This window comes from Protopterus annectens, chromosome 3.part0 (genome assembly GCF_019279795.1).
Source record: "Protopterus annectens isolate FY-2018-M chromosome 3.part0, PAN1.0, whole genome shotgun sequence".
Lineage (NCBI taxonomy): Eukaryota > Metazoa > Chordata > Ceratodontiformes > Protopteridae > Protopterus > Protopterus annectens.
The window spans coordinates 56,838,713-56,854,731 of NC_056731.1; the positions used below are offsets into that span (position 1 = coordinate 56,838,713).

General features: G+C 43.1%; 1 protein-coding gene across 1 annotated transcript in view; it reads right to left on the reverse strand.

Moving 5' to 3' along the window:
- The window catches only part of CTNNAL1 (catenin alpha like 1), a 1,837,423-nt gene that overhangs the window by 1,215,946 nt on the left and 605,458 nt on the right, over positions 1–16,019 (reverse strand). The window lies entirely within an intron of this gene.

The following is a 16,019-nucleotide window of genomic DNA, read 5'->3' on the forward strand; positions in this document are numbered from 1 at the left end:
AAGTAGGATCTGTGTGGTCATGTCGAAGAATCAGTGTGTGTGTGTGTGTTCACACTGAAGAGGGTACGTATTTGCAGACCCAGACATTGCCTCTGAAAGGGACAGCACCTAACTGTATTAATATGTAAGAACCAAATAAAATAAAATGCTGCTGTGATTTTTTATACAGTATACTTTCATACAGAGAATCTTCAGCTCGTAGTATGTGCTTCCATAACAGATTTCAGTTATATTATGGGGGGGGGTCTACTATTTTAGTTTAATAATCTCCACTTTAAAAATAGTATTTTTTTTTCTGGCTCTTGTGTATGTAAACTTATTCTCATGTTCTCATTCACTTTGGCGCACATGACCTTATTCAGCTACAAGAGTTGCATTGCTCTCTACATACAGGCACTTTTAAGTACATTTGTTAAACAAATAAATGTATTTCAACAGTTGTAAACAGCATTGTGTATGGCTGTATGCAGATTCCAAACTTCTGCAGACCATTAACTTTCTACTCTTCTATTTAGAAAAAAATATTAAATTGTGGAAAATGGACAGTAGCATGACAAATGGGAGTAAATGGTGCTGTCACTGTGTGCTTTTCAGTCATTTTTCTAGCTAGGGTAGCTTCTATGTAGAATTTATAAAGTACAGTTGTGTACACTTACCATAAATGTAGATGTTCGAGTGTATTCACTGTTGCAGTCATCACACTTGGGTTATCCTGCCAGGGGTAGCCCTCAGTCGACCTGAATACAGAGGCTTAGTATTTCTGGGTCAGTTGCTGTCACACCAGGACTGACGTCAGGTCATCAGTGGTACAAAAACAGGCAGCCAACGCCATTACATCAATTTTTCTTGCCCCAAATGTTAGGAGCCCCCAAATAGGGAGCTAGGTTATGGTGGAATAACACTACCAGTAGAAAATAAATACCAAATATCACTGTAAGGAGTGAGGAAGTGGGAGAGAGAGAGAGCGATAAGGGGGATGGAGGGTGGGAAACCAGGACTGCAACAGTGAATACACTCAAGCATCTACATTTATGGTAAGTGTACACAACTGTACTATGTTCTTTGTGTTTCACTTTTGCAGTCATCACACTTGAGTTGATTCCCAAAGCTGAAGAAATGGGTGGAGGCAGTCAAGAAGAGTTGAGGCTGGCTAGAACGCCCCGCAGGACTGCGGTTGCAAAGCCTGCCCTGGATTTGGAAAAGATAGGCAGGTGGTAATGCTTGGAGAAGGTGTGAACAGAACTCCATGTTGCAGCCTCCTGGATGTCCCTGGTAGGGACCCTTCTGAGAAAAGCTGCAGAGGTGGCAGTTGCCCTAGTGGAATGTGTTTGGACCCCCTCTTCCCGTGGTGTTTGTAAGAGAAATGGATACAGTGTGCTATCCATTTGGAAATGGTTTGTTTTGATATGGCCTTGCCCTCGGCCCCTGCTACAAAGCTGACCAGTTACTGGTCAGATTTCCTGAAGGGCTTAGTCTTATCCAGGTAGAATCTGAGCTGTCTGTGCACATCTAAAGAGTGCAGGATCCTTTTTCCCTTATTTTGAGGTGTAGGGAAAAAGGTGGGCAAATGAATAGATTGGTTGATAGCCACACTGGAGACTACTTTAGGCATGAAAGTAGGGTTAGTCCTGAGGGAGACCCTGTCAGCATGGAAAATGATGAAGGGTTCCACAGCCATGAATGCTTGTAGCTCAGACACTCTTCTAGCTGAAGTGATGGCCCAGAAGCAAGGCTGTTTTCCGAGAGAGGAATTTTAACTCTGCTGAAGCTGCAGGCTCAAAGGGGGGAGCGTGAGCTTTTCCAACACAAAGTTAAGGTCCCAAGCAGGGGTAGGGGCTCTTCTGGCTGGCCTTAAGTTGTTAGCCCCTTTAAGGAACTGCTTCATGAGGGTGTGTGAAAATAGAGGTGGCTCAGTGCTGTAATGAGCAGAGATGGCAGAGGCATGGATTTTAATAGAAGAGGAGGATAGGCACTCATGAAGCAGGTCTGCTAAGTAATCCAGGATGAGAGGTAAGGAGGGCTGTGCTGGTTCAGCTTCTTTATCCTGCATCCAGGAGCAATACCTTTTCCACTTGTCAGCATAGGATTTTCTAGTGCTGGGTCATCTGGCTTCATGTATAATGTCCAGGACTTGCTTACTTAGGCTGGTGCTTACTTAGGCTGGCCACTGGAGGAGAGATCAAGGAATAAACCAGGCAGCCAGATTCAGAGTCTGCAATTGTGGATGCGAGAACTCTCCCTTTTATTGCGTCAGGAGATTTGGAATCTGAGGGAAGTGGCTTGGAGGCAAGGGTGACAGGCTGTGCAATAGTGGGTACCAGTGTTGGTGTGGCCAGTCTGGGGTAATTCGGATTGCCCTTGGTCTTTCCTCCCTTATTTTGAGTAACACCCTTAAAAGAAGAGGTAGAGGGGGAAATGTATAGATCGAGAAGTTTACCCATTGGAAGGATACAGCATCCACTTTCCAGACCTTGCTGTGAGGTTCCCTGGTGCAGAATTTATTGAGCTGATGGTTGTTGTTGGAGGCAAATAGGTCCACCTTCAGGGTATCTCATTTCTGGGTTATGAGGCTGAAGGTGCTGTGGTTTAATTGCCACTCATGTGGGTCTAGGAGATGTCTGCTTAAGTTGTCTGCCAGAGAGTTTTGGTTGCCTGGCAGGAATTGTGATAGCAGGTGAATCTGCATGGCTGAAGCCATGTACTAAAGGGTCATGGATAGCCTGCATAGTGGTTAAGAGTGGGTTCCTCCCTGCTTGTTGATGTACCACATCAGTGTGGTGTTGTCTGTTTTGATTAGTACAGGCCCTGGGGAGAGTAGTAGTCTGAAAGCTGTCAGAGCATGCTGAACAGCTAGCAGCTAGCATCTCTTTTTGGTTGATGTGCAGATTAATTTGATTTGAGCTCCAGTGGCCCTGAATGCACCTGCCATCCAGGTGTGCACCACAGGCATAATCTGATGCATCTGTGGTTAGGGGCTGGGAGGCATAGGGTTGTGCAAAGGGAAGTCCCTTGTTGTGGTTGCATGCTGCTGCCCACCAAAGAAAATCTTTCGTTAGACAAGGTATCATAGGTATAACAGTTTCCAGGTCCTGAGACTGTTGATACCAAAGGCTTAAGTACCATTGAAGTTTCCTCATATGCAGTCTGGCATATGGAATTAGTAGAATGCAGGAGGCCATGAATCCAAGAGCTTGCAGGATTTTCCTTGCAGATAACTGGGTTCTGGTGTCCAGTTGAGAGAAGTAGCCTGTCAGATAGGCTTGTTTTTCTGGAGTAAGGAATGCCATCTGGGATGCTGTGTCCAGGCTTGCTCCCAGGAATACAATTTTCTGACTGGGGACTGGTTTGGATTTCTTTTCATTTATAGTGTACCCCAGTGAGGTCAGTAGATCTTTTACAAATGTCAGGTGCTGTAACAGTTTTTCCTGACTATCTGCCTGAATCAGGCAGGTGTCCAAGTAGGGGTAAATTTGAATATTTCTTTGTATGCAAAAAACAATGGCTAGAGCCAGGCATTTGGTGAAAAAGTACAGTTTTGTACCTACCATAAATGTAGATGTTCGAGGATCCACATTGCTGCAGTCCTAACTATTGGGGTAGTCCGCTGTCCAGTCGGCCCGAATACCAGAGTATATGGCTGACGTCGGTCAGGGCGCATTAGACTGACGTCAGTACGTCAGGGTACTAATGCGCATGACCGACGTCATATCCTCAGTCTTTTCTTGCCCCAGATGTCAGAAGACCCTAAAAAGACAAGGCCCAATATACCTGCACCAGAAATATGTACAATATATACAAAAATATATACAAAAATATCAGCATATAACCTCACCTACACAACCACCCCTAAACACAGAGGGGAAGGAGGGAGGGATTGGACTGCAGCAATGTGGATCCTCGAACATCTACATTTATGGTAGGTACAAAACTGTACTATGTTCTTCGTTCCACATTGCTGCAGTCCTAACTATTGGGTAGAATCCCAAAGCAGAGGTAAGGGAGGCTGGCAAATCATAAAGAAGCAGGAGCTGACAACATGCCTTGCAAAATAGCTGTGGCAAAACCAGCCCTAGACTTAGAGTAGAGAGGAAGGTGATAATGCTTAGAGAAAGTATGCACTGAACTCCAAGTAGCTGCCTCCAAAATATCCTTAGTTGCCACCCCTTAGAAATGCTGTTGAAGTGGCAGTAGCCCTAGTGGAATGAGGCCTAATCCCAGCTGGAATCTCCTTGCCATGATGGGAATAACAAAATGCAATGCAAAACCCAATCCACCTAGAAATAGTTTGTTTTGACACAGGCTTGCCCTGCGAACTCAAAGCAAAAAGAAACAAACAACTGCTGAGACTGCCTAAAATCCTTAGTCCTGCTTAAATAATAACGCAATTGCCTATGTACATCTAAAGTGTGCAAAATCTTTTCCCTTTATTTTGGGGGTCTGCATAAAAAGTAGGCAAATGAATAGTTTGGTTTAAAGCCACACTAGAAACCACCTTAGGCATAAAGGAAGGATTAGTACGTAATGATACCCTATCCTTATGGAAAATCAAAAGGGCTCTACTGCCATAAGGGCCTGCAACTCAGACACCCTTCTTGCAGAAGTAATAGCCAACAAAAAAGCAGTCTTCCATGACAAGTATTTCAATTCAGCAGTAGCCGCAGGCTCAAAAGGTTGTAGAGTAAGTTTTTCCAACACAAAATTGAGATCCCAAGCAGGAGTAGGAGCTCTACGTGGGGGTCTTATATTCTTTGCCCCTCTAAGAAACTGCTTGCACAAAGGATGCGAAAACAATGGTGGGTCACAATCATAGTGAGCTGAAATTGCTGCAGCATGAATCTTAATGGAAGAGAAGGACAAACCTTTGTCCAATAACTCAGTAAGATATTGAAGAGCCACATTCAAATTAGGCTCAGAAATCTCCAAATTCTTTGCTGTACTCCAAATTAAAAACCTCTTCCATTTTTCTGACACTTTCCTTGTACTAGGTCTTCTAGCTTCCATAATCACATTTAAAACTTGTTGAGGAAGTTGAGACCTGCTGTGTTTCAACACAGAATATGCCAGGCTGTTAGATGAAGTGAGTGAAGCTTGACATTGAGCAGATGACCGTCCTTCTGAGATAACAGATGTGGAATCAAAGGTAAAGGCCATGGAGGCTTCCTTACCAGACTCCTTAGTAGTGGGTACCAGTGTTGCCGAGGCCAATCTGGAGCTATTAAAATCATCCTTGGCTTGTCTTGTCTGACCTTTAAGAGCACCTTTGGAAGAAGAGGCAGAGGTGGAAAGGCATACACATGAAGATTTTTCCAACTGAAAGAAAGAGCATCCACTCTCCAAGCTGTGTGATGAAACCCCTTTGTGCAAAACTTTGGCAGCTGGTGGTTTATTGGAGAAGCAAACAGATCTATGTCTGGAGTTCCCCATGACACTGTCAATTTCTGAAATACATGAAGATCCAGTTTCCACTCGTGGGGATCCATGATTTGTCTGCTTAACACATCTGCTAAGGAGTTCTGTGCTCCCGGCAGAAACCTTGCCTGAAGAGTTAGTTGCAAGCTGAGCGCAGTCTCCCATAAAATCATTGCTTGCCTGCATAGAGGATAAGAATGTGTTCCCCCTTGTTTGTTGATGTACCACATGACAGTTGTGTTGTCTGTTAGAATCAACACCTGCCCTGGAAGAAGTAACTCCTTGAAAGCCATTAATGCAAACTGGACTGCTAACATCTCCTTCATGTTGATATGTAGATGCTGTAGTCTGGCAGGCCACTTGTCTTGTATCCACTTTCCATTTAGATGAGCTCCCCAAGCAATGTCCGAGGCATCTGTCGTTAAAATCTGACTCGCCTCTGGCCGGGTCACAGAGAGTCCCTTGTTTAGGTGACATTCCTGAGCCCACCACAAAAATTCTTTTGAAGGCAAGGTATTATTTGAATGACAGTGTCCAAATCCTGGCAGTGCTGTGTCCATACATTTTGAGATACCATTGCAGCTTCCTCATATGCAGTTTGGCATTGGGAAGCACCAGAATACAAGATGCCATGAACCCTAATGCTTGAAGGACTGTCCTTGCAGTCAGCATGGACTGATGAGATAGTTGATGGAAGTAAAGGGATAGACTCTTTTGTTTGTCCGGGGTTAAAAGGCCATCTGGGCTGTTGTATTCAGTCTCACACCCAGAAAGCACATGGCATGAGAGGGTACTAGACTGGACTTTATAGGGATCACAGAATACCCTAGGCATCTTAGCACTGCTATAACATATTCCAGATGCTGTAGAAGGTCTTCCTTTTCTTGAGCCAGAATCAGGCAGTCGTCCAAGTAAGGATAGATTTGAATTCCTTTTAGCCTGAAGTAAGCTATCACTGGAGCCAGAACCTTTGTGAATACTCTGGGCACAGTAGATAAGCCAAAGGGCAATGCAGAGAACTGATAATGAGAATTTCCAGCTCGAAAACGCAGATACTTCCTGCAACTTAGTCTTATAGGCACATGAAGGTAGGCTTCCTTGAGATCTAAAGTTACCATCCAGTGATCTTTGCCCAGCAGAGGTAAAAGCTGTTGTAACGTCAACATCTTGAACTTTGGAATGTCCAGATAAGTGTTGAGGATAGATAAATCCAAAATTGGTCTCCACGTGTTCCCCTTCTTTGGTACTAGGAACAGGCGAGAATAAAATCCTAGGCCCCTTTCTGATACAGGGACTGGCTGAATGGCCCCTATTTGGAGTAACAGAGAAATTTGCTTGTGAGCCTCTTTCCTTTGTGGAGGAGGAACGTCTGGCATGCCTTTGAAAGGGGCAATGTATGGAAATAAAACCTGTAACCGTGGTGAATGATATCCAACACCCATCTGTCTGGAGTGATTAAATCCCAATTTTCTTTGAAAAGAGACAGTCTTCCTCCCAAAGGAGCTGCCAGACGAGAATCTACTGGCAGCTGAAAAGGCAGGTCATTGGGTCTGTTTACGAAAGGACTGACCCCTGCCCTCACCAGAAGTCTGAGCAGGTGAACTCCTGTTCTAGGCCTAAAAGAACCTTGAGCTCTGCCCCTACCACGTCTAGACCTACCCCTAGACTGGGAATCATAAGCAGGATATGTCCATCCCTTAGTAGGCCAATTTCTACTAAACTTCGGTGGCTGCACCTGCAAAAATCTTTAACAGTTTGCATAGACTTAGCTTTGTCCTCCATTTTCTTTAAAACTGCTTCCACAGGCGAACCAAACAACACATCAGACTGTAAAGGAGCATCCAAAATCCTTGTCTTAACATGCTCAGCTAAATTCTGATCCTCAACCAGGCATGCCTGCGAAGAACAGAACTAGTGGCAGCCACCCTCGAGGAGGCCTGTACAGCATCAAAACCACATTGCAAAGAATGCTTACCCACTTGTTCAGACACATGAACTAAATCTAGCAACTCTTTACACTCAATACCTTCCGCCAAAGCATCCACCTTAGATTTCAGTTGTGAAAGGAGATAATTTTGATATTTTAGCATGTGAAACTGACAATTCAACGCCCTCATGGCTAAAGTGGAGGAAGTATACACTTTCTTTCCCCATCTATCCAAAGCCCTTGCCTCTTTATCAGTGGGAACAGGATTTTTAACCACAGAGGCCTTAACACCTTTAGGTCCTTGAGAAACAGTTTCCGGGTCTGCCCTAGGACTCTTAAAAAGATACTTATGAGCTTCAGGCACCCTATAGTACCTATCAGGTTTAACAGGAGCAGGAGGCAAAGAATCAGGGTTCAGGGAAGCCTCTGCAAAAACATCTTCCACCACATTCAACACAGGAGGTATAGCTAAGGGCCTATGCTGGGGTAAAAACAAGAATTCCCTAAGCCTTTTCCTGGAATCAGAGTAATCCTGGCCTTCCCATTTAAAGTGCTCCCTCATGGAATGCAGAGTCTCTGAAAATGAGAAATCCTCAGGAGGAGAAGCTGTAGGAGTGGAATCATCCACATCAGAATCAGAATAAGGAGGATACTCCTGCAAATCTTCCGCAGAAGTCTCAGAAGCCTCTGAACACTGTTCAAAACTATCAAACTCAGGCTCCACCCTAGGCCTCTTATCAGGAGGGGGCATAGAACCTCTAATCATAGTAATCAAATCTTCTGCCATTTTAAGCATATGTTTCTTAGGCACAGAACCTGAAGTGCTAGGAGAAGCCCCCACTGAAGCTAAACTTGGCCTACCTCTCAAAGAAGTTCTGGAAACAGAAGGAGAGGCTCTAACTCCCTTGGGAAGAGAGGGAAGAACAGTTACCTGAGAAGCCCCCTCAGCCTGGCCTACCTCCTGAGAAGGCACATCCTGTAACAGTAAAGTCTCTGCCTGAGACTCCAAAGAAACTCCTGGCAAAACCTCTGGCTCCACTGAGCCTTCTAAAGAACCGACGTCCGGGACTGCCGGTTCATCAACCCTAGGCTTCGCTGTTTTGTCCTTGCGCTTCTTGGACGAAGCGGGCGCCGGAGCATCCGACGGCATTTTATAATTGCAACGCTTCCCAAACACTAACCTGGCACAGTCTAACCTTCTCTTAATAGTGCGTTTGTTAAACCTAGCACAAGAGCGGCATCCAACAACGACGTGCACAGGCCCTAAACAAGGTATACACAAGGTATGGTAATCCCTATGAGGTATCTGTTTCCCACAAGAAATACAGTTATTCACTTTTTCTGACATCCGGTAAAATACTGAGGCAAGAAAACCAAAATGTTCCCCAACGGGGTACTTAGCCAACTCTGATTCGGTCTGAAACTCCGACTTCAGAAAATTTCAGAACGCCAACCTGCACTCGCAAAACTGCTTCTGCATCGGACCATGCGGCAAAAAAGACTGAGGATATGACGTCGGTCATGCGCATTAGTACCCTGACGTACTGACGTCAGTCTAATGCGCCCTGACCGACGTCAGCCATATACTCTGGTATTCGGGCCGACTGGACAGCGGACTACCCCAATAGTTAGGACTGCAGCAATGTGGAACGAAGAACATCTCTGGGAGCAGTGGATAAGCCAAAGGGAAGTGCAGAGAACTGATAATGCATAGATCTTGCCTTGAAACGTAGATATTTCTTGCAAGAGTCTCTGATTGGGATGTGCAGATAGGCCTCTTTTAGGTCTAGAGTGGTTAAACAGGCATCTTTGGATAGCATATGACAAAGCTGCTGGAGGGTGAGCATTTTGGATTTTGGTATCACCAGGAAAGTGTTTAGAATTAATAGATCTAGGATTGGGTGCCAGGTGCCCTCTTTTCTGGGTACCAGGAAAAGTCTGGAATAGAAACCTTAGCCTATCTGGTCTGCAGGAACAGGCTGAATTGTCCTCGTGGAGAGCAGGAAATGAACTTGGTTTTGTGCCTCTGCCCACTGGTTTGGAGGAAGATATGGGAAACCTTCTGGGGTTGGCAGTGTGTGGAAATAAACTTTGTACCCCTGGAACACTATGTTGAGGATCCATCGACCGCTGGTGATGGAGGCCCAGTTTTTTTGCATGGGAGGCAAGTTTTCCTCTTAGAGGCACAAGCAGGTGGGCAGAGGTAAGAGATGGAGCTGAAAAGTCATTGTGAATTCTTTCCATAAGGGGGTGGCTTAGCACTCCCTGTTTTAGAAGTGGAAGCACTCCATTGCTTAGATCTCTGCAAACCATCTGGGGGGGGGGTCTGTTTCCCCTAGGTCTAGTCTGAGGTGGCCTTGAGGGGGCTGGAAAGGACCAATGTTTTGAGGGGCAATGCCTACTGAATCTTGGAGGCTGGACTTGCAAAAAATCTTTAACTGTCTGCATAGACTTAGCTTTTTCTTCCATCTTTTTTAGAACTTCTTCTGCTTTGGTGCCAAACAGATTGCCTTTGTTCAGTGGTGCATCCAATAATTTTGATTTGACATGGTCTGGCAAGGTCTGCTCCTTAGGCCAAGCATGCCTTCTAAGTACAGAACCTGTGACTGCTGCCCTGCAGGATGCTTCTAGGGCATCAAACCCACATTGCAGGGTATGCTTACTAACTTGGCTTGCAGAATGCATAAGCTCCTGTAATTATTTATTTTCTGTACAGTCAGCGAAGGTAGATTTTTTTGTTTAATAAGTTCCATCGTATGTTGCTGGTATTTCAGCATGTGGAACTGACAATTTAATGTTCTAATGGCAAAAGTTGCAGAGGTGTATACTTTTTTACACCATCTGTCTAAAGCTTGGGAATCCCTGTCCGAGGGGGTGAGATTCTTAGCTGTGGTTGCTTTTATTCCCTTAAGTCCTTGGGAGTTGACCTATGGGTCAGCAGTAGGATTTTTGAAAAGAAATGTGTGTGAGTTTGGGACTCTGCATTACCTGTTAGGTTTCCTGGGAGCAGGAGGTAGAGTATCAGGAGTTAGACTGGATTCAATAAAAACATCATCCACAACATCCAGAACAGGAGGAATAGCTAAGGGTCTGTGCTGTGGTAAATCTAAAAATTCCCTGAGTCTCTTTTTGGACTGAGGATAATCCTGGCATTCCCAATGGAAATGCTCTCTCAAGGTATGTAGGGTTTCACCAAAAGAAAAATCCTGGAGGAGAGGCAGAAGGAAAGGATTCCTCTGCATCTGAATCCTCATAAGCAGGTAAGGGCATGTCTTCATAATCAGAAACCTCAGAGTCGTCGGACTCTTGGTCAGATAAAGCTGCTGGGGACAAGCCTCTTTTCCTTTTAGTAGGGGTAGGCTGGCTTCCCCTAATCAGCATGATAAGGTCTTCCACCATTTTAAGCATCTGAGATTGAGGTATGGAAGCAGGTGCTTGAGGTTGGGTCGTCGGTTTTTTAGGTGTAGTTCGTACTCTGGGCCTTAGAAACTTTGTAGTTTTAGAAAGAACTGAAGACAGGAAAGAAGTCATCGGTTTGTGTCGAATATTGGTAGTAAGAAGAACTTCTTCAGAAGCTGATGCCTGCACAGCGGCTCCGGACTCATCCAAGGTAGAGACATCTGCAGGTTCCATAGTCAAAGAAGAGTCTCATGGCATACCATACTCCGAACAGGTCTCGGTAGCGGCCTGCGAATCCATCAAAGCGGGCATCACGGGCTGCGAAAGCACCTCACTCAGTACTGGCGAACTGGCGACTAGCTTAACGGAAGCATCATTGGCAGTTTTGGACCTGTGCAGTCCGTCTCTGTCTTTATCCTTACGTTTTTTCAGAAGATAGGTAAGATAGATAAGGTAGTCAGATGGCTTTCCGAAGCCATTTCGGAATACGGAGATTGAGAGCGAAAGTATTTAGCTACGATAAGTGCCCGACAATGTATAGTTCGGGCATTGAACAAAGCACAAAACCGGCAGCGAGGGACATCGTGGTCTGGGCCTAAACAGGTGACACAGTAAGAATGGAAATCTTGGTGTAGTATTTGCTTTCCACAGGCGAGACAATTGTTAATTTTTTCTGACATTGGTTAGAGCAAGAAAAAAGGATCCCCAATGGGGTACTTAGCTTTAGAAGACTTCAACTTCAATTTCAGAAATGAAAACTGAGGTAGTGGCCGACCAGCTCTCATGCGAACTGCTTCTGCTTTGGGCTCCTTAGCAAGAAAGACCGATGTAATGGCGTTGGCTGCCTGTTTTTATACCACTGACAACCTGACGTCAGTCCTGGAGTGACAGCAACCAATGCAGAAATACTAAGCCTCTGGTATTCGGGCCGACTGAGGGCTACCCCTGGCAGGATAACCCAAGTGTGATGACTGCAACAGTGAAACATGAAGAACATCTTCCTTTCCTGTCAATGTGGGTTTTCAGTGGTTGCTGTGGATTTATTCCCACATCCCTAGGTGAATTGGAAACCCTCCAAGTTAGTAATTGGGATATGTGGTTCTTTATTGTAAATGGCAGGCATCTCATCCAGGAAAGTTTCTGTCTTACACCCATAAGTGCTTGAGATGGAGTTTGATTCCTGTGACCCTGAATTGCATTGTGGGTTTCTGCAGTGTGAATGAATGTAGAAAATTAACAGCTTGGAACAGGTATGAAGTCTGCATGAGTGGATGAAAGTACTTAACTTGTCATTATTCTGAATAATTTCAGTAAAGACAGCAGCTATGCTCCAGACCGGCTTTTTTTTTTTTTTTTTTTTTTGTTACGCAAACAAATCTGTGCAAAAATGTCTATTACAGTCTAAAAATCAGCAGTCATGTACATGAAGGATCTACTTTCACAACTCATCTTAATCCACTTAACTCCATGGCCACACAACAGCAACCCTGGTGAAATGTTATTTTTCTTGATTGCGAAAAAAATTAATGAAGCATATTTTATTCTTACATGTCTTGATGGAGGACAGGGATGTGCTGCAGGCTTATGGGACCTAAAGAACATAGGCTTCCTGTACAGGTGACTCTGAGAAGTAGCAGTAACTGTGGGTGTAATGTCTATTTTGACAACATGGTTGAGGTAATCTATGAGGATGCCTAGTAACTTTAGCAGTTTTGTTTCCCTACCTCAGCATATGTTAGACTACTGTTATAGTGCTGTAGAGTTGTTTGATCCTGACCTCCAGCCAATGCCTCAGTTTGCATGTTCTTGCCCAAATCCTTCACAACTGGTTGCATGCTTACACCATTGTTATTAATGTGATAATTTCTGGGGACATCACTCTGCCTAAAGGGGATGGTGATGCATTTTTGCCATTTAGCTTGAGGCCATGTTTCTGGCACCAGTCATTTGTTTGGGCGAGACCCTCTTGTAGCTTATTCAGAATTATTTTATTATGCAGTAATGTGAATTCTTTACTTTATTGCAAATCTGTTGGCTTATTTTTGTGAATTATAGTATTGTAGGACTGCTAATGTTGACATTTTATGTACTTGGACTGCTGGAGTAGTTTTCACAGTGAGAATTGGTAGTGCTGTAGTGAATAACTAAAATGACAGTGGTAGTGTGTGACAGATTTTTCTTTGCAAGTGAATGAGTTTCCTTGGGTAGCATGCAAAGTAAACAGAATGAGAATTAGAATTTTAAGGCAAATACTAGGCATTTATTACATTTATTCATTGTTCAAATGCACCTAGAGTACAGCCAGGAGGTCGACTTTGGTCGCCCGCGGCAGCGAAAGAGTCATGTATATGATATATTTTACATGCGGCCCCAAAACAATTTCTGTTCACTCAAAGCGGCCCCTGAAAGCCAAAAGGTTGGACACCCCTGATATAAAGGCTGTGTGTGGACAAGCAAGCCAACTGAAATAACCAATTAGCCATACTTTTCTGCATCTACAATACACTTTCAGCCTCCTCTCTTCAAATAATCTCCATTCTTCACCATTCCCAGCTCTTTTTAATTCAGTCACTATTTTGTTAGTTTTCACTTCTGCTGGTAATGCATTCTTTTCAGCTACCACTTTAAAAAAAACTGTCATGATATAATGCATGTGGGATGGAAAAACCAGGAAAAGGGGCATATGATTTAAGAGGAAACATAAGATTAACCTATTATTCCTTTCATATTTTATCAGGTGGCCTAAAAACAAACAAACAATATGAGAGAGCTTTAAAGAATGCTGGCAGAATACCGAGAGGCAGAGAAATGTGCGCTTTCACTAAAACATAATTTACTATCCATACATACTGACGATTTAGCTGAAGTACTATGCATGGTTCAAACAAAAAGCTCAGAGTTGTTCAGTAAAGTAGGTGGCACATGGCCTGAACCAAAAGACCACATTAAGACAGACTACAATAGATTAGCATGGATAGTCTTAATGAAATAAGGTGGGGAGGACATGCTATTTTAAATAGCTTGGAAGACTCCTAAGAAACAATTCTTCTTCAACTTGCTGTGTGCATCTTCCACTCTACAAAGTGATTCTTACACTGTAGAATATATCTGACAACTGAATTAGATGTTTCTCACCTCATCTGTTACTCCAGTATAGTTCCATTCCCTCAGAGTACACCATCTTACGTTTGTGTGAAATCCCACGGTTCTTTAAGAATTGCTGTTGCCAGCTTTCACATCATATGTCACTTTAACTTTTAGATTTCTGATACATTGAATGCCTATTTAGGAAGGTGTTTTAACCAAGCCATTCCTTCCTCCAACTAAAGTCATTAACCTATGGAGTCTTTAAGAGTTGCAGGATTACTATAAAGACAAGCCATGCCTGTTGTCAAAGCTGAGAATGGAACAGCCTGAAATGTGATATTCTGAAGAGTAGAGGGTACTTATGTGGGAAGAGGATTATTATTTCTTAGAAAGAAGTTTAATGCAAATACTTTATGCAGATGAAAGAAAAGATTTGCTACAGTGTCTTTAAAAGAAGGCGAAGAACACAAGCCTGCAGGTTTCACTAGAAAAACAGTTGTCTGACATTGATCGCTGATGTCCTTCACGTTGGTCACTGCTGCAGTAGCCTACGCCATGTGGGTCATTCTTGCAAGGATGCAACAGCAAAACAGCTTCAAAGCTTCAGGTCCCCTTTCACGACACCAAACCATTAGTCAGCCTAAGCTGACTAAAAAGACAGGTTTGGGTGTCAAGCCCTTCAGACCTTCCTGCTGCTGAAGAGTGCGCTCCTCTGAGGCTTGTGATGATCAACGGTCTGATTGTGCTGTTCCTTTGCTAGGCAAACAACTTCCCTTCAGAGTAAAACCTTCCATTTAAAAAAAAGTTTAACACTTTCCTACTCATAAAAATTATATTAAAGCAAGCTAGGAGTCTGTGTTTTAGAAGACTGTCACTAGACTGTATTTGCAGCAATTATTCAAACATCTACTTACACAACTACACTTTCAGAATACAGACACTCTAAGCAAATACAATTCTGCACATAAGGCTTGGTAGGGCTTTTTAGTCTCATCTTCCGGGGATACATAGTCACAGAATACATTATAGGAAAAAATGTCTAGCCAAAAAGTCGTACCTGCATGCCCACACCTATCAAATCACTTAGGGTTAGAAAAGAAGACTGGAATTGGGCAGAACACCAAAACAAGATGATTTCTTTTTTTTACTCAGTTTCTATCTAAAGTGGTATTTTAATGGAAAATGTAGGGACTAAATAGGCAGCATATTAAAGGGGGGGGGCATCTCCTAGACCCCTTCTGCTCTGTCATATCACAGTTCAAGTATCAATGCCCCTCTCTTATTGGCAGCTGGAGGTCTTACACAAATCAGTCTTTCTTTGTTTAAAAGTATCTGCACAGTGCTCTGAAATTAAGCAAAACTAAAGCTTCTAGATTTTAAGTAATGTCGGAAGTATTTGATTGGAAAAACATGCTTTCTAATCAAGTTGAAACCATCACTGTTGCACTTAAATATAATTGGTAATATACTAATTGTTCAGTACTCTCTACAATTTTATTAGTAAACTAATACAACACTGGAGAGGTTGCAGAAATGAACTAAATTAAATTAAGCAGGCAACTACATTCAAAATTATATTCAGCACTAATCATCCGTCTTATACTGCATTACCCCCAAAAGACATACTTCTTCATCAGGGTGTTGACTGACAATTATAAGGTGGCAAAAAACTCTAAGGATGTGCGGTAGGATGCAAAGCCAAATGTAATAAGTAATAAACACACACAAAAAAAGAAAACACTCTGACTCAAGCCGCCAAACTATTTATTTCACAAAACAAAGCTTTCGGGTAAAGACCCTTCTTCTCAGTGTTTAAACCATTCATAAAAACTCCTCAATTTAAATTGTACAGAATAAAACATATGATAACAGCCAGCCAATAAAAACTCTAACAATTACCTTAAAATACATACATAAAATAACATATCAAGAATACTTCATTTGCTTTTTAAGAACAACTGGTTTGATAGTTACAGCACAATTCAAACCAGGCTTCAAATCCGCTTCTAGCCTAATTATCCAACTATACTCAACATTTTCTAAAATATTATTAAAATCACCCCCCAGTATGTTTATGCACTACATGAATGACTAAATTTAAATAAGTGACCTGGATCAGTTTCAGTTATATATAATATAGAGCACTGGCTTCAACACTTCTATGTATATGAGACTTATGCTTGATAATGCATTCTTT